This window comes from Lepidochelys kempii, chromosome 10 (assembly GCF_965140265.1).
Source record: "Lepidochelys kempii isolate rLepKem1 chromosome 10, rLepKem1.hap2, whole genome shotgun sequence".
NCBI lineage: Eukaryota > Metazoa > Chordata > Testudines > Cheloniidae > Lepidochelys > Lepidochelys kempii.
In genome coordinates, this window is record NC_133265.1 from 63,295,562 (window position 1) to 63,315,523 (window position 19,962).

The window sequence follows — 19,962 nt, forward strand, 5'->3', positions numbered from 1 at the left end:
CAGCTTGTTACTGTGCAATACATTAGATTAGATGAGTAAAACACCCTTTTAACTCTGCTCTTACAATAACTGTCTATTTGTGTTGTTGCCTAATCACTTAATATCTAAGTTCCAGGGTATAGGTACTCAGCATGTCCAGGTACAGCTGTTCTAGCTATTTCTTCCCAATAGTTTGTGTTTTCATAATATTTATCTTGAAACTTTCTCTCATATTGTGCTTTTATTTATTGTGTGTTTTTGTCTCGTACTGTAGACGAATGTACTACCATACTCAGTTAGCATTAAGAGTATTATTATTATTATATTTATGTAGTGCACAGAATGTGCTAGCTGCTTTACAGAAAACAAGAAGATGAGCTTACAATCTAAGTAGAAGATGTACAGAATACAAACGAAGGATGGGGCAGGGAAGTAATGATTCAGAACCTTATGAAGTGTTGCTACAGTGTTTTGGATCATTACTGTGAAATACTTGTAGCACTTTTTAAAGAAAATGTCTTACTGTAAAACAAAATGCCAAATGACCCTTTGGAAATATGTGTACTACACTGATAGGTACTTGGATCTCTTGATGCCTTTTGTACCTCTGGATGCTCCTATATCTTACGTTGCTTTACTGTTGTCCTCTCTTGCATGCTGGGAAAGCTTTGTAGATAAAAGCACAGGAGATCAGAGCTATATTCGTTGCTTTGTCATAGCCTTACCAGGTGAGTCTGGCCAAGTCACTTGACCTCTTCAAAATGCAGGTAATTATACTATAGTTATCCACAAGGTACTATGAAGACTAATTCATTAATGTCTGTAAAGCGTTTTAAGATTCTGGGATGGTAGTATAATTGTATTCTAATTATTGTTGTTCTGACTTCAACAATGATTTTGATGTTAACAATATGTGGCTCCATAGTAGCAAGAAGGTAACTGCCTTAAAGATTATAGATTTCATATATGGTAATGGAGATGTCTGCTTTTATATGACCGTAAAAGATAAGCATAGAAAGTGCTGCCTATGAAAAAGTTTGCTTTCTTCTACAATTCAAGAAAATATACCCTGAGAACAGGGTGTGCGTATCACCGCTGTGTATCTTTGCTCTCTGGTAAATTTAATGGACTGTGATTTAAAATAAGTACCATTGACATGCCCCTATATCTGCTGCAGAAGATGAAGACAGCAATGGAAGTTTTAAGAATGCAGTGGAGATGCAGAAACAGAGGTTGAGAGTCCAAAGTAGCCCCTAGTGTCCTTTCTGACCCCCAAGTCCTCTCCTCTGGAACCTTCATCTCCTAAAAATCCAATCCCTACTGTGTAAGACATTACGTCTCCAATATGTCTCCAGTACATGTATGGAATGTGATAGATTAAATCCTGGATTAACATGAATCCCATGACTTTTACTATCACCTTCCCAGAACCTAACTCTAGGGACTAGATTTTCAAAAGAGCTCAGCACAAGGGAATGCAATTGGATGCTGAGCTCTTTTGAAAATCTGGTCATCCACAGGTTTCAGAGTAGAGTGAGCTGTAGCTCATGAAAGCTTATGCTCAAATAAGTTGGTTAGTCTCTAAGGTGCCACTAGTACTCCTTTTCTTTTTGGTCATCCATAGAGGCTTGTTTGTCCTGGTGAACCTGGTATTTCATTGGTTAGTATTAAATGAGTGTTTTAATTGGAATTGGAACAGGAATCCAATTTCCCCATAAGAATGAATGTAAATAGTGGGAGTTACGTTCTAGGGAAATTTTTTTGCCAGTCAGAAGACATTATATACATATACAGTATAAGTTTTAAATAACTGTAAACAAGCAATTTAATACTGTACTCACCAATGATGATTGTGAAGCTTGGTTGAGGCAGGGGCGTAGTGGGGTCGGAGTGTGGGGGTTTGCCCCATTCCACCTGCTCGGCACTCCTGCCTGGGAGCAAGGTCGGGGGCTTGCCTGCTCCCTGGCTGGAACGCTGGGCAGGCAGAATGGGGCAAGCCCCTGCGCCCCAACCCCATTCCCCAGCAGGAACACCAGGCGGGCAGAGCGGGGCAAGCCAAACAACGTTATAACGGAATATTGTGTGTCTTTAAACGAGGATATTCTGTAATAGATCAGCAACCTAATAACAAAACAGTGTTAACCAGGACGACTTTAAATGAGGAGTTACTGTACTTTCAAGTTAAAAGTCTCTGGCATAGGAGAATGACGTTGTTCAGTTCCTTCATCCATAGATGTATGTTTCCCCAACCTATCTGCTACCCCAAATACTACGTCCTAGAAACACCATTGCCCACAGCCACCACCCAGACAGTGAGATAACAAGTATCTAAATGTTTCCTTGTACTACATCTGTTGTTTAGAAAACAAAATATGGGGCCAGCTCAACAGCTTAGAGGCAGTTCTGTGTGCAACCAAACAAGAGACCTACCCTGGGCTCACTTTTTCACTCCAGATTGTTGGTCCAGCGCATGATGCAGTTGAGGAGCTTATCTCCCAGATGAAGGTTTAGGCTTGTGTCACTTTTGTGACCTGAGCCAAAGGATAGGCAAAGTGAGGGGCAGTATGGATAGTGGTAAGAGAAGGAGATGGTAGGAGTGGGGAATAAAGAGAAAAACAAGGCTTAATGCAGGTACATTTTTAGAGTGGTCTTCCTGGGTGTCAAGCCCGAATGAAGCCGTTGACAGTCGGCTTTTGGAGGTTTGTGTGTTGCAGAGAATGGAGCTATCACAACTTGTGAAATGCAGCTATTGTGACTGCAGTTGTGTGGGATCTGAAAAACTTGAGTGGAAGAAGTGGCTAGTAATTGAACAAACACATTTTTTAAAAATGCAATTGTTTTCACTGCGCAATGATATTTATATTAATGACAGTAGTGCATGATTGCAAACTAAAAACAAATAGAAACACCTAGCACTCTTACTTGAAATTGAGAGATTAATTAGAAACAAGTTTGGGTGCTTTATGTGTGTTACCACAATATCTGGATGCAAGCATGCTTGAATGTATAGTGTACCAATGGATGAGTTCCTCCATTTTTCACCTAGTCTCCATCCCTTTCCACCTGCTACATCACTTCATGAGCCTACAGTCTCCAGATGGTAGTATGTACCAAAACAAAAATAGCACATCTGTGTGGATTAGACATGGAGGAAATGAAGGTGTTTCTTTTCGGAAATGCCAAAATTTTAGCCATATATAAGCCATATATTCATTACAAATTCAAACTCTGCGACCCTGCTTTTCAAGGGCTGCTGGTCTCTCCTACCAACCTTTGGCAGCCAGTGAACAGCAGATTCTTTGTTAACCTGCCAGTGAAAATTAATATGCTACATTCCCTTAGCAATGCAAAACATGACATTATTTTTGTCTTGTGGTGGGTTCATCCTTTGCCTCTGTCTTTAGTAATCCATGGCAATAAAGGCAGCAAACAGAAATAAGTGACAGCACATTTGGATGCTACAGCATGGAATAACAGCTGTGCAAAGGCCCATACATACAAATATTTCAACTGCAGGCTCAAATGCCATGTGAGGGTCCTGAGCACCTAGCAGGAAGTACTCAACATCTTGCAAAGTTGAACCCCAAAGTATCTTCCAGGCAATCCTAGATTTTGAACATGTTCACAGCTGGGATTTTGTCCCATTGTAAAGATATGGACCAGCTGCAAAATTCAGACCAAGAAATCGATGCAGACTTCAAACCCCTCCAAAATTCAAGGATTATGGGGGTTTGAGGTCAGACTACTTCTACTTTTAACACTTATTCTTCTGTCAGAATAAAAATTGCACCTCTCTGATCCTTTGTGCGGTGGCATGAAGACAACTCAGTTACACCTTGTCATTAGTTTGAATTTTACACTGAGGACTAACTTATTTTGGATGGGTGAGCATTGATGTTATTTTTCTACTTTACTAAGACACAATCTATTTCAGAGTGGCTTGAGAAATAAAATGGAAAATTACAGCTTCTTTCTTTTAAGTGTTACGCTTCACAATATGTGCTTCAGTGTTTAAAGGTGTAACTTACAAACCATCAATCAACACTGATACAAACACATTCATGTGTTTAACTTCTTGTAATTCAGCCTTTTTCCATGATTCTCCACTTTCTACTTTTAACTGTCATTCACTTCCCTTTTTCAATGAGTCATTATATTTCTAGATAATAAAACCTGTTGAATGTAAATGTTTACGAATAAATGTAACTTAAATATACTTGGCCTAATTCTTATTTACACTAAGACCTTTTAACATTATTCTGCCTTAAAGTTATGGCCCCCTTTATACTACCAGAGTGGTGTAAAGGACTCTTAGGGTATGTATTCACTGTAAACAAAAAGCAACAACAACAAAGGTGTGTTCTTAACTCAGGTTAGCTAACTTGGATTAAAATAGCAGTAAAATGAGGTAACTCAGGTTAACAGCTTAAGTTATAGTTTATACGAGCGCCTTGGGTTGAATTTGACCTGCTAATCTGCTTAAAACCCAAGTTACTTTGTCTTCACTGCTATTTTAACCTAAGTTAGCTAGCCTGAGTTAAAAACACACCTGTACTTTGCAGGGAAGACATACCCTCAGTGTAGATAACAATCATAGAATCATAGAATCATAGAAGAATAGGGTTGGAAGAGACCTCAGGAGGTCATCTAGTCCAACCCCCTGCTCAAAGCAGGTCCAACCCAACTAAATCATCCCAGCCAGGACTTTGTCAAGCCAGGCCTTAAAAACCTCTAAGGATGGAGATTCCGCAACCTCCCTAGGTAACCCATTCCTGTGCTTCACCACCCTCCTAGTGAAATTGTATTTCCTAATATACAACCTAGACCTCCCCCACTGCAACTTGAAACCATTTCTTCTTGTTCTGTCATCTGCCACCACTGAGAACAGCCTAGATGCATTCTCTTTGGAACCCCCCTTCAGGTAGTTGAAGGCTGCTATCAAATCCCCCCTAACTCTTCTCTTCTGCAGACTAAATAACACCAGTCCTCTCAGCCTCTCCTCGTAAGTCATGTGTCCCAGACCCCTAATAATTTTTGCTGCCCTCCGCTGGACTCTCTCCAATTTGTTCACATCCCTTCTGTAGTGAAAGGACCATAACTGGACACAATACTCCGACCTCAAACTCTTTCATAAAGAGAACAGATTTCACTTACATTTCTTAAATATATTCTCTCGTGCACAGAAAAACGTTGGTCCTAGATTCAGTGAGTGTTAAGTGCCCAAATTTGCAGGTTTCTATTTTTTATGTCTATTTACTTTAAAAAAAAGTTTGTTGTGAGGACAGAGTGGGACGATATTTATCCATAGAGAATCACTTCAGCTGAGCCATCCTGCCTACCAAACTGCTTATACTCCTTCCTGTATCTGCCTCTCCTGATGACAGCCATATGTGGCCTCACTTCAGTGTTATTCTAGGAAATAATATGGATCTGATGCAGAAGAGTTTATTGACAGACAAACTTGCCTAGATAATAGATCTTGCTGCAAAGACTCTTATTTTCTTGAATTTCTATTATATATCCTTTGAATCTTTTGATAAAAGACTTAGAAACTTAACAAAACCAGGAATGACAACTGAATTAGTGACAGAGGCTTAGCTATTCCTGGTAATTTCTTCCTGGAATGTACCTTGTGTGTATTATTCCTTTCATGAATAAAACAGGCTGATTTGTGTATTTGGTTAGATTCTTGCTAATGGACTGTGTCTTTACTTTACTTTACTTTAAGGAGAAAATTAATAGATTTTATATTTTCAGGGAGGCATGTGGTATATTGTAGATCAAATAATTAGTGAAGTGAAAGGGGAAGCAATGGTGAAATTAGCAAAAAAAGAAAAAGAAAAAGGGGGGGGTTATTGCTTTCACATCTTGATTTTTATTTTGAGTAGAAAATGCTTCAAACATGTTAATTCACTTTGCCTGTATCCTGACTAGGAGACAGCCTTAAAAAAAAAAGTAAAAGTCAAATACTGGGGGGAAGCGCATCTCTATTCAAGAGAGAGGGTTTTGTGAGACAGAATGTTTCTATCATTGCGGAGCTATGAGTGTTTACTGCAAGTTTCAACTGCTGCTGAAGTATTTGCCACCAGAGGTCGCTGTAGATTATAAATCTAAAAGGTCTGTAATCAAGTATATTAGGAAACTTCTAGACTGAACTGAATTCCTTAAAATAGATGTTGCTGTGAGTGATTAGATGGGCTTCAGTCAAGCATAAGAATGTCCAGGTTTTAATGATTTTTGTTTTTTTCTCTCAGGTTATCAATGTTGTAAATATATAAGTTTTAAAATAAAAGTAGGGAACAATAATCCTTCTCACCTGGCTCACAGAATGTGTGATGGCACAGGCCATGAGGTCAGAACTCAGTGTGGTACACTAAGTATGGAGGAGTTTATGATTCCTCATTGGGAGAGAGGTTAACTAATCCCAGAAGGTTCTTTACAGAGTCAGTCTTGCCTGTAGGAATTTTCCTCCACTCCTAACAGCGAATCAATGCTTCAGGGGAGGGGAACGTTCCATCCTTTATTCCAGGAAAGGTTTTAAGCCTCCTTGAGAAAGTATAGCTACCTAGTTAAAATTATAAGTCATCAAGAGTTTTGCAGAGTAACATCATCCTCACAAATGACTCTGGCTTAGCTCAGGTCAGAGTATTTTCTCTGAATAGCTGGGGATAACAAATTCGGATATGTTTATTTAACTGTACACAGGTTTTACAAAAGTGTAACTCCACTGACTTCACTGCTGATTTACCTTGGTGTAAGTGAGGGGACCTCAGGTGTTAATTGTATAGTACTTTCCTTATTCTAGGGGTAAATTTTACCGATTGCCTGCTTTCATTGCTAGTTTAAGGTTGAAGGTTTCATTCAAATAGCAAAGGCTCAGCCATCCAATTGTGAGTAGACACCTGCCAAAAGCTGTGTGTTGCACATTACATGTTCATCTCTGGCCAAAAAATTATGTTATGTTTATTCTGTGGATGCTGCTTAAATGTGATATAAAGAAAGAGCTAAAGTGGAGAGGAACCAGGGAAAATGAAGTACACCTTGATGGGGATAAAAGGAGTTAATTTCATAAATAAGGGAAATGGGTAGACAATCCCCATATAAAAAGTTTCCAAATCAATTCTGTTTTACTCCAACCAATAATATTCCAGTGCAGGATATTCATAAGGAATGTGACTATTCACATAAAGAAGATTTTTTTGACTGCTGTAGTCCACACAGTTGTAGTGAACTCTATGACTATTCTAAACATGCTTTTTTAATAATAAGGCTGTGATGTGTTTTTCTGGCAATAAAATCCATAGCTTGAAGAAACTATTTATATAGATTATAGTTTGTCTGCAAGACTTGTGCAGAACTCCTTCAGCATTAGTGCTCTGATATGAACAATATGATTATAATTTATCTCGTTATGGGCATGATTTTGCCAGGTGCTGAGCATTATAGCCCAAACCAGAAAAACAATCATGCTGTAAACTAAGCACATGAATAATCCCACTGAAGTCAGTGGGACTCTTCACATGCTCAAAGTTTAAGCATGTGCTTAAGTGTTTTGCTAGATTGATGTCAAGTACTCAGCACCTTGCAGGATCAAGCCATGTAGCTTTTCCCTTCTGATTGCAAAAGGATATTGAATATGGCCATAGAAATTCCTCTGGTGCTATATGCAGTTTTTCTCTAATGCTGTAATTCTTACAAGATGTGAAGGAATGGCAATAAAAGAGTTCCTTCAGGATGTACCATGCACCTGATATCTGCCTATCACTCCTTCCTGATATTTTTTTGTTTTCAGAAGTTCCATGATTTCTTATTTCCCTTTTTACTTGCTTAATAGTGACTCCATTATGACAAAGCATACACCTTGCCATAAATGATGCTATCCGCATTTTCTTGCATTTTGTAATAGGATGTGCAGTGCTACCTTCCAAGAGTTACTTGTTTACATTTTTCTACACCAGAAAAAAGACTTTTTTATTTTGGTCCATATAGTGGGGTTTTTTTTTTTTTTTGAAAATCTTCATTCCACATTAGAAAAAGAAACACAATTCCCTAATCTGCACATTTAACCATAATTAATACCCAATGCCTACAGTTAACTCTTCCCCAATGGTTTCTAGAGCTATAGTCAGCACATCTAAAACTAGGTCAGTCACATAGATCTGACTTTTTAATCAATTTTACATAAAATCATTAGGTTATATTCCAACATCTTAAAGATGTTGCAGGTTTGGTGTCTTGTAGTTAATCCTGCAGTATTTGGCAGAGTATGAGCTCAACCAAAGTCCCCCCAGCAATTCCTTTAAACTTTCTTTTTTTCTTTGAAAAATTTTTTGGAGGGAGTAGAGGCAAAGTGGGTGAAGTAACCAAGACACAGGGTCTTCATTGAGGGGCTGAGATGGAGTGGGGGACTTTATACTGGACCTCTTTGCAGTCTGAGAGGAATTCAGCACTACTCTTGTTTAATGATGAAAGGGTGAGGAGTTTGGCAATTTATTGTGTTTTGGGGCAGGTGAGGTATGAGAATGTGGGGTATGTGTCACCATAGACAGTAGAACCTAGAGGTCCTAGTTGAGATCAGGGTCCCATTGTGCCAAATACTGCACAAAAACCTAACAAGAGACAACCCCTGCCTTGAAGAAACTGTAAAGAGAGACAAAGATTATCTCCACTTTACAGATGAGGAGCAGACACACAGGGTAGGTTTAAGTGACTCGACCAAGGTCACACAGGAAGTCTGTGGCATACATAGCAATTGACCCCAGGTCTCCTAAATCCCAATCCAGTATTATAATCAACCACTATGTCTGTCAATCCTGGCAGAGAGAGAGAATTGCATGTGAATGGGTCTATTCTCTCTTTTCTTAGGACCCAGAGAGCCATATTGGGACAAGCAAGGATCTGTTGTCACTTCTGTTCAAAGAATACTAGAAGGTGGTGCTGGAGATAGGGAGGCAGTTCGGGTTTCGGTACTGTCCCTCAGGTGACATGTTTTTCATTTGATCACTTACCTTTGAGTGTCGGACTAAGAGTGGGGCACCGTGCTGAACTAATTAGTTAATTAATAAGAGTGGGGTGATGTTGGGATGGGGGGACAACCAAAGCAAAAGGAAACGTGCCCTTTCAGTTGAGTGGATCCACCCTTTTGTGACACAGGTAACGTAGGAGTCTTATTGGATTCTTGGCTCTTTTATATGTCCAGATAAAAGTTGTAGATAAGAATATATTTTCCATCTTTGCGTAGCAGGGTGGTTGTTACCTTGCCATTATTATCCATGCTTTTGTCATCTCCTGTTTTGATTACTGTCATGTACATTGGGTTACACCAGAAGACCATTCAGAAACTTTAATGCAAAATGCAGTTGCCACTTGTCATTCAGGGAATGCATTATATCCATGTCCCAGAGACTGTGCTGGCTTCCGATTTCCCTCTGCATGATATTAACAATGCTAGTTTTGAGCTGCAGTGCCCTGCAAGATTTTGATCATAATAATTAGTATCATGTTTGAGCTAAAAATCCCTTTAGAAATCAAAGGGTAGGGGTTAGGCTTTTCCAATGAAGTCACTGCCCTCCCACCCCCCATTGGTGCTCAAGTTTGTTGACCTTCCAAGTAGTCAACCAATCTTCTCAATTAACTCAGGCCATTTCTGAGTGGTGGATTGGGAAGTATGTTCATTTTCATTATACTGGATATTTTAAAAAGTCCTATTGCTCATGCACGCAGAGAATTATAGGTGAACAATAGAAGTTTATTAAAAATATTTCACCAGCTGAAGCAATAGAGTCAAAGAATTCCTATTCACAGCCTCATAAACATGCACCTGATACGGCACTATTAGTAGTAAATCTTTTTTTTCCAGAGGATATCTAGAAAACAGAAGATGAGAGATCTGGCCTTAATTTCACTGTATGATTAAGTTTATTAGTAGTACCCTACCTATACACCACAAACACAGAGAAACAAGCACCTTTCCAAACCCATAGAAATAAATACATGAACAAACCAAAAGCCATCTGTTAATTTTATTTTATTTATAATACCTGGATGCACTCAAAATATCTTGTTAGTCATTGCTCCACCACCACATGCAAATTTCAGGTCTATGAAAAAAAGAATCTGAGTATAAGTGGTTACTATCAAACACCAATAAACATTAGAAACATAAGGAAAAGTTAAACCAACCAATCCTGTGAAATACAATCAGAGTGGAAAACTGTGAATAAACAATCGGCACAAGGAAAATAACGGGCTACACTCTCTCCACTTCCAGGAGAGAATTTGACCCACTACTTCTGTGTCCTCCAGTCTTTTTGCAAACTCCTCCTTCACTCTCCACCATGCAATTTCCCCCCATCTCCAAGATTTCAGTCACATTCTGGTATCCTGGTACAGCACTTCAGCTTGTCTGCTGCCCCTCAGCTTTTCCTTCTTCTATCTTTGCAACTTTAGTGTGTGTGGGAACACTGCAAATCTGAAAGAGAAGAGAAGGTCATGCCATGCTGGTCTGACAGTTGGACATTGACTCAACAGTTATGGTTATTTTATTGTTCATAAAGTAAGAGCATTGTCTGCGCACATAAAGAACAGCTAGATAAAAAGCCTACCTACAGTACACAGATGTTTTGCAGGCAAATTCTACCATAGAACACCTTAGCAAAACTCCTCTACACAGTGACTAATGATCAAACAAGATACTGATTATCAAACCTGAAATAATATAAAGCTTTACTTACAGCCTGGGAAGAGCAAGATCCACAATTGTATCCCATCCTAGTCTCCACAGATGGTTGCAGGGGCCATGTGTAGCCTATTAAAGGTTACCAGTTGTTCCTGGGTCATTGGGATTGCTACTTTGATGGTGCATCTTGTTGATTTGTAGCTATACATCAAACGTGCGTTGTTTAGTTAGATTTCTGAATGGTGCCTATCTAAAACTCTAGGTACCAGTACAGTAATTATATGAATATATTCCTGGATCAATACAGAAAAAAGAAATACCCCACAGGAAAATGAAACCTTCAACCCCAGTCTTCACAATCGCACCCTCTATTCCTATGTCAGTGAAAATCTGAGAAATTGGCTACGCATTGCAATCTGACCTGGAGAGCAGCACATTAGGCCTCTGATAGAGGAACGGGGTAGGAGCGAGGAGAGAGTTCCATAACTGGGGACCTCTTGGGGAAAATGTGCTGCTGCCATCCTTTCCCTGTTTATACCAAATGGCTGTTTCTGATCAGCAAAGCTGCTTCAGCTATTGCTGCATCCGTGTCACACAGAGTCCTCAAGCTCCTTAAAGATCAAACCCCACACCTCTAAATGCATCCAGAAACTAACTGGAAGCCAGTACAGATTAGAGTATTGGAGTAATGTGGTCATTGTACCACCTGAAGTTTCCAAATGGTCTGATGGTGTAGCCCCATGTTGAGAGCATTGCCAAAATCTAGTCTTGGGGTGACAGCAGTGGGATCGTCTACAAGGAGGTCCACTTCCAAGAGGAAAGGTTGTACTTTTGGCCACTGCTTATACCTGGCTTCTTGGCAGATTATGGAAATGCCAATAAGACCTTCAGATTACAAACGTGACTAACAAAGAACAAGAAAACTGCCCTCGTAGGGGGGATAATTGTAATCTCTGTTTGGGTGCATCCCTAGCCTAGCAGCACCCCTCCTTCAGGCTTACCTGACAGAGCTTCAGCACGCTACCCTGCTCTATTTAGTGTATGTAGTTATTATGCATCTTTGGTCATAGTTGGTCACCATATGCCAATTAATCCATGTCTCCAAACATAGCAATGCTCCCTCCTTCCTCGTAATTCTTATAATTTTTTATGTGTATAAAATATTTGCTTAGGTAATACAGGTTTATCTAACACATTTATGTGACCCCTTTCTGTAGTATCTGAGCACCTTACAATCTTTAATATATTTATCCTCACAATACCCCTTTGAGGGAGAGTACTACATGCAATGTTTCCTGTACCCTAGTTGATATATATTCTATCTTTTGGACGGGTACAAACCTATGCAATGATTTCTCCAGAACAGGCATATTTTTGCAGACTGCTCTGTTGCTATATTATTTCAAGGAAATTTTGTCCTGATGCTTTTGTGGGTTCTCTCCTGGAATACTGTGCAAATTGCCACTCCCCACCCCCTGAAAGAGCAGTCTCATTTTGACAGGGCACTCCTGTACCCTGCAAGGTATTAAAATGGTCCCAAATATCTTTTGGGACGATGCAACAGGATAATAGAATCTCTTAACATTACAACACAATCACTGTGACCTAGAGGACAGTGTCTCTAATATGACCAAGGCCATGTGGATGCCTTGTTTAGTTGTGGAGCTGTGAAATGGCAGACTCAGTGTTATACCAGTATGAACTTAAGCCAAGACTTTCAAAAGTCTCCAGTGATAATGGATGCCTCAATTCTTAGGTGGCCAACTTCATTTTTCACAGCATGGTTGCTCAGTGGTTTCTGAAAAATCAGGACCCAAGTTGGGCACTCAAAAACTGAGGTACACAAAATCTCTAGTAACTTCTGCAAATTTTGCCCTAGTGAATTAATAGACCTGCCCAGTTATAGAGTGATGTTAGTTGCCCATAGTAAATGAGACTAGAAAACACACCTGCTTTGGGTAACTTCATAGCGAGTATTGCATCCACCTTTCTTTCATGCCAATCACTGTAGTACCTTGGGAGCTGTTATTTGCCTTAGATCAAAATACAAGGGAAGGTTCACTACATGGTGTCCCAGTGCACAATAGGGCTCTTCATTTCCACAATGATCTGTGATTGATTAAATTACAATTTCCACAAAAAATAAGAAGGTTCTAAAATTAGAATTTGGACAATGGCCCTTTCTGAGATTTTAATTACATTCTGATGTATGATTTGAAAAATACCTTGCCAATTGTGTCGCTTTTACAATAGGACTTTTTGTTGCTTAGAGACCGAAGTAGTGTTCATGAAAAGTGGCATCCCCAGTAGAAGCTAGATGATGATTTTTGCATTGTACCTTTTAATCGAAAACACTGGATGATGCAGAATGAGAGTATATTAGTTCATGCTAGCCATCAGATTGAGACATATATACTAACAAAGCAGATTCAAACATATATATTAACAATGATCTAATTTGTAGGGACACTTTCGAGGTTTTTTTTTAATTCCTGGTTTGAGAGTCTTGTAAACCATATTATTCCCATGTCTTGTCCAAAAGAAACTTTTAGGACAACTTAAAGTGCAATTATACCATCAAAAGTGACAGGAAGATTAGTGGAGAATGGATGGTCAGTATTTATCTCTAATTTCTATATCAAATTTGCTCAGTTTACACGTCAACAGCTGTTTTTCTTAACTGCTAGCAGCCCTGCAAACTCTACCTGTTATCTGAAAATCCAGCTGTGTTCTTTTTGCCTCTTACATCACCACTAGCAATATAGATTATGCAATTATAACTGAGCAGACAATTTAGTTTATCATATATAGAGAGAACAGAATCCAGATCTCTTTGTCATGATTATATGTCTACCATGGCAATACTAATAGTAGTAGAAACCTGTTTTCGCTGGTAAATAGATATGACTTTTAGAGATAGAGGGAGCTATTTTATTAAGTGGCATCACTTTTCACATAGCGACTTTAATGTCTGTAACCTCACCAAATGTTACCTAGGATATGAAAACCACTGCATATATTCCAATGAGTATGTTAATAAAATTTAGAGAAGCAAAAACAACTTTGCTTTGGAAATGGAAATAACAAAACTCATTTAGAATACAGTTTTTCCAGACATAATTTTCTGTTCAAACAACTGTATGTATCAGAAGTGGACAAGGAAGAAATTCTAGTAGTTTAAGTAAAGACAGATCCTTACCACAGAAAACACCAGTGGCCGTGAGACAATTAACCAACTCTCCAGATCAGTTATAGATGTGTAGTGTTCTACCCAATGCCTTCTTTTTCACCTCCATTTTCATAATTCTGACAGTTGATTTCTCCCTGCTATGGCTGTGTTACTTGGAAACCATAGTTTGCCCAATTCCAGTCATTTTCTGCTTAGCTTTACTTTGAGAATCCAGCTAACAGTTGACAATATCCATTCTCTCTCATATCTAGTTATGGAGCAAATCTTTCTCTCGAGCAGTGCATACGGACAGAGAAAAGGTTATTTTAAGTAGAAGGAACCCAGAAGGTACTAAAACATTAGACAGCGAGCATATTTCTTGCCCATGGAATTTGCACCAAAAATGCAAGAAGTTTGTAATTAAATACTTTTCATACTGTCTAAATGGTTTGAAAAGTTGAATGAAACGAACAATTTCATTACTGCAATAGTTCTGCCAAAATGTGCTCCTTTTTTGAAAAAAAAGTGAAACATCCCATAATAAATACTTACAAAATGAGTTTCTATAATTTTGTTCTAAATTGCAAGATGTGTTTGAGTAAGAATGCTTTATGCTGTAAGTCAGAAAACATGTAAAGAGCTATTCAGACATTATATCATTTACAGAAAGTTAGCCAGAATAAAGTAAGATCAAAACAACGCTAACATTCTAAAGATCAAAACAACTCTAAAATTAATCAAATAGAATCTATGTCTCTTTCACAGTTGTTCTAGCTTAATTTTTAAAGAAAAAATGCTAAAATATGAATGTTAAATAAGTTACCTGTGTCCTTTTGTTATTACTTCGTTCAGTTCCTGATGAGAGCTACCTGTGTTATCGGGTGTGCTCCTTTTAAAGATCAGAACAGGTTTTCTGATGACCACTCTGTGTGGCATCTCTTATGAAGGTGCTTCTTGTTGCTAAGAGATCAGTTGCTTAGAGATGAAGGTTTTTTGGTTTTTGTGTGTGTTTTGCAATAGGTTGGGGAAGGAAGGGTGTTAAAAAGGATAGCATAGTGAGGAATAATGGGATAACGTTAATTCCTTGAAAACAGGAGACTTTTAGAAACAAAGCTTCCTTACACTGAGATGTATTAAGCAATCAAATAATTTCCAGCATAAATGCGAAGAAATGGAAGCTGCAATACTTTGGCTATATAAAACTGGAACGGACAAAACAATATAAAATGTGTTGTATGGAACAATCCTGAAATGGCAGCTGCATGACTTTTAAAGATCTATCTTATGTGACTTTCTGACTGTATACAGATACAGTACACATAACAACACATACAGGTTATAGTCATAATGATTCTTTTGAGGAATTGCATATACATTGCTTGTTTCTTTAAACTTCTGTTTTATAGTGCTCCTAGTTACTTGTATAGTTTTGGCCACCTTTGTAACTCTAATTTACCCTATGGAAGTATAAATGAGTTATTTTGCATTTGTTTAAGATGTTGCTACAAGACACACAGAATGCCCACTTTGCTTTGGAAAAAGATTTGCAGCTTTGTTAAAGGGCAAGATTAATAATGATACCTGAGGATAATATACCTACATCAATTAATTATTCTCAAATCCAACATAGAGGTCACCCTCACAACTTCTACTGAGGCTTTATGTGAACGGCAGATCTTTAGTCAATTAATTGCCTCTGCCAATAATCTATAGAGGAAGACTCCAGGATTGTCACTCTGTGTGGCGTGTCATTATGAAGCCTAGAATGTCTGTATAGTCAGTGTGAATGATGGAAACAACTACAAGGATGATGCTTTTTGTTCAGAATATCACCAGGTTCAGTCATCACTGGGATTTGTGCTCTGTGACTGCCCAATCTTTGCTGTGAGCCATTTTCAACTCACCGGTTTTCCTTATTACTGACAAGGGGACTGTAGCCAGCAAGGTGGCAGCCATTGCCCTATATTCTATCTCCATTTAGAAGCGAGGCTGCCCTTAATAAAGTTGGCTGCCACCTCTCACTGTTTTCAGTAAGATTGAAGTTGTGCCCACAGGCACAGAGGCTGCCCTGCTATGGTTCAGGGATCTAGACAGCACACAGGGACTTGATGAGCAGCAGAGACACTATGAAAGGTGGAAGAGTGAGGGGGAGCAGACAGTGGGGGGAGCAGAAGACAGATTTAGGGGGTGGAGGGGGACTGGGAACAAGGGGAGGCTGAGGAAGGAGGGAGGCTGTGGGGACGTGGAAGCAGAAATCAGAGTTAGGAGTTGCAGGAGGTTATGGGGGCAGGGGAGGCTGAAGGCTAGGAAGGAGGCTGGGGGAGTACAGGGAAATAAGGGAGCAAGGGAGGGGTTAGGGGGGTGCAGAAGATGGGAGGCTGAGGGGGATGCAGAGGACAGTTATGAGGGTGGGATATGGAGGGAATAAAATGGCAGCTCCCCCACCCTAGGGGTAATGGTGGGTAAGGGGAGTCACCACCAAACAGCCACAGGAAATAGTGTTGCCAGCTCTCATGAGCTGATCATGAGTGGTGGGATTTTGGTGTCTTCAGGGGGCAGCTGTTGTGGATACAAGAAGTTCCTTCGAACTCATGAGATTCAGAGCCGTGTGAGAGAGCTTCAGGGCTGAGGACCTAGAGCTGTCCTGCTAGTGAGCCCTCTCTTCATGCGTGGCCCTATAACAGAGAGGGTCCTGAGGCAGTGGGAAGCAGAGGAGGGTGAATATGGGGAAGTTGGATCCAGGCAGAAGAGAAGCCCCTGGGCAGCAGGAGGTAGGTGGGTTGGGGAGTGGGGCTGCTAGGTACCAGGTAGAAAAGCGCTGAAGCAGTAAAAAGTAGACAAGTATTTCTGTTGAGTCAAGACTGTAATAGGTAGTTCCCTATCACTGGGGTGAGGTAGAGAGTAAGTAAAGTCTCCAGGGAGAGGCATGCAATTTTTGTGTGCGTTAAAGGTTGACATTTCAACCTAAAATTATCACACATACATTCAGAGAGGAATAGAAGGGAGTTAAAAAGTCCAGAGACAGGCGACGGTGGAAACATACTTGAATACATCATCAGTACAGTGGTATACTGAGACTGGCAAAACGTAATAAATAAGTTTCATATTCAAATCAAAGAACTGGGAGGAAGGTGGGCCTGTTTTGGGTTAGGTGATATGAAATAATGTTGTCACATGCACATGGCAATTTGGCAACATGCATATTTTCTTTCTATGTTTGTTGCCTAATATTTTCTTCCACCAGGCACTGTTGCCTCACATGACTTGGGCTTTCAGCCAGTTTACCTATAATCTCTCCAGATTAATTTAGAGCAGGTTAGACAAACACCTGTCAGGGATGATCTAGATAATACTTAGTCCTGCCTTGAGTGCAGGGGACTGGACTAGAAGACCTCTTGAGGTCCCTTTCAGTCCTACTATTTATTACATACAATGGGCCAATTTATTCCTCAACGGGAGCTTCTAGTGTTCAAAACCTCTGAAAATCAAGCCACTAGAGCCTATTTTTTTTAGACGTGCTGGGTGTCTCCAGTTGAATCAATGAAGGGCAAGAGTGCCACATCGTAGATTGGGTACCTAAAAATGGTGATACCCAAAGTAAGGCCAGTTTTGAAACTGCAGCCCTTAAACTTTCTCCACCTAGTTTTATCCATCTAGGAAGATATGAAAATGTTTCCATCTTTATAATGCTCTTTCAGAAGTAAGAACTGCAATATTGGTCAAACCGATGGTCCATCTAGCTCAGTATCCTGTCTCTGGCAGCAGCAAGTACCAGAGCTTCAGGGGGAGTGTGTAGAACAGAACAGTTAGAGTAACACAACTGTCTTCCTCTCCCAGTGTCTGGCAGTTGGAAGCTTAGGGTCGCCCCGAGCAAGAAGTTGAGTCCCTGACCACCTTGGCTAATAGCCATTGATAGACCTATCCTCCATGACTTTATCTATTTTTTTAAATTCAGTTATATGTCTGGCCATCACAACATCCCAAGGCAATAAATTCCACAGGTTAATTATGCTCTGGGTGAAAAAGTACTTCCTTTTCTTTGTATTAAACTTGCTGCCTATTAATTTCATCAGATGACCCCTGGTATTTGTATTGTGGGAAAGGGTCAATAACGCTTCTCTATTCATTTTTTTTCCACACCATTCATGATTTTATAAACCTCCATCATATCCCCCCATTTGTAATTTCTTTTCTAAGATGAACAGCCGTAATCTTTTTAATCTCTCCTTGTATGGAAGCTGTTTTGTAACCTTGATCTTCTTAGTTGCCCTTCTGCGAACGTTTTCCAGTTCTACTATATCTTTTCAGAGTAGGGACAACCAGAACTTGACACAGTATTCAAAATATGGGATTACCATGGTTTATATAGTGATATTATGATATTTTCTGTCTTATTTTCTATCCCTTTCCTTATAGTTCCTAACATTCTATTAGCCTTTTTGATGGCTGCTGTGCAATAAGTGGAAATTTTCAGAGAACTATCCATGGTGATTCCGAGATCCCTTTGTTAAATGGTAACAGCTAATTTTGAATCCATCATATTTGTGTAGTTGGTATTATTTTTTTCCAATGTGCATTACTTTGCACTTATCAGTGTTGAATATCTTCTGCCATTTTGTTGCTCAGTCACTCAGTTTAGTGAGATCCCCCTTGTAACTCTTTCACAGTCAGCTTTGGACTTACAAAATTATTCAAGATACTTGTAGTTATCATCTGCAAACTTTACCACTTTACTGTTCATGCCACTTTACTGGTTGCTCCATTTTCCAGATCATTAATGAATACAGTAGAACCTCAGAGTTACGAACACCAGAGTTATGAAGTGACCAGTCAACCACACACCTCATTTGCAACTGGAAGTATGCAATTAGGCAACAGCAAAGATCCCCCCAAAAAACAAAACAAAACAAAAAAAACCCCACACAAATACAGTGCAGTACTGCATTAAATGTAAAAAGAAAAGGAGTACTTGTGGCACCTTAGAGACTAACCAATTTATTAGAGCATAAGCTTTCGTGAGCTACAGCTCACTTCCTCAGATGCATATCGTGGAAACTGCAGCAGGCTTTATATAAGGTGCCACAAGTACTCCTTTTCTTTTTGCGAATACAGACTAACACGGCTGTTACTCTGAAACCTGCATTAAATGTAAACTACTAAAAAAAATAAAAGGGAGGGAAGCATTTTTCTTCTGCATAGTAAAGTTTCAAAGCTGTACTAAGTCAATGTTTAGTTGTTAACTTTTGAAAGAACAGCCATAACATTTTGTTCAGAGTTATGAACATTTCAGAGTTACGAACAACCTCCATTCCCGAAGTGTTTGTAACTCAGTGATTTTACTGCATGTTGAACACCACCGATACCAGTATATATCCATGGAGGACCCTGCTGTTTTACTTTTCTCCCTTGTGAAAGCTGATCATTTATTCCTACCCTTTGCTTCCTATCTTTTAACCAGTTACTGGTCCATAAGAGGACCTTCCCTGTTATTCCATGACCACTCAGTTTCCTTAAGTGTGTTTGCTGAGGGACCCTGTCAAAGGCTTTTTGAAAGTCCAGGTACACTGGATTACCCTTATCCAATTGCTTGTTGACACCTGCAAAGAATTTGAATTGACTGGTGAGGCATGACAGTACTACAGCTTCTACCATCTTGCCCGGTACTGAATATAGGTTCACTGCCCTGAAATTGCCAGGATTACCCCTGGAGTCCTTTTTAAAACCTAGCAGTCTATTAGCTACTTTACAGTCATCTGGTACTGAGGCTTGTTTCCGCAACAGTTACATACTACAGTTAGTAGTTCTGCAATTTCTTATTTGAGTTCCTTTCAGAACTCTTGGTGAATATCATCTGGTGCTGGGGACTTATTACTGTTTAATTTATCAATTTGTTCTAAAACCTTTGCTATTGGCATATCAATGTGGTACAGTACTTCAGATCTGTTACCTACATCAGAGCTATCTTTTTGGGCATCTCTCCCACATCCCCTGCAGTGAAGACTGATACAAAGAATTCATTTAGCTTCTCTGCAATGGCCTTGTCTTCCTTGAGTTCTCCTTTAACACATTTGTCATTTAGTGCCCTCACTGCCTGTCTGGCAGGCTTTCTGCTTCAGATTCTTGGAAAGAAGTGAGC

General features: G+C 39.5%; 1 long non-coding RNA gene across 2 annotated transcripts; it reads right to left on the bottom strand.

Moving 5' to 3' along the window:
- Positions 1–9,988: 9,988 nt before the first annotated feature.
- On the bottom strand, positions 9,989–14,112 carry LOC140917949 (uncharacterized). 2 transcript variants are annotated; one of them, XR_012161047.1, is made up of 5 exons: positions 13,857–14,112; positions 12,883–13,011; positions 12,607–12,690; positions 10,713–10,858; positions 9,989–10,450 (listed from the first exon to the last, which is right to left on the bottom strand). It is a non-coding gene; the product is annotated as an uncharacterized lncRNA (long non-coding RNA). The 2 variants fall into 2 exon arrangements; XR_012161046.1 differs by having other exon boundaries at positions 12,607–12,766.
- Between the last annotated feature and the right edge of the window lie 5,850 nt (positions 14,113–19,962).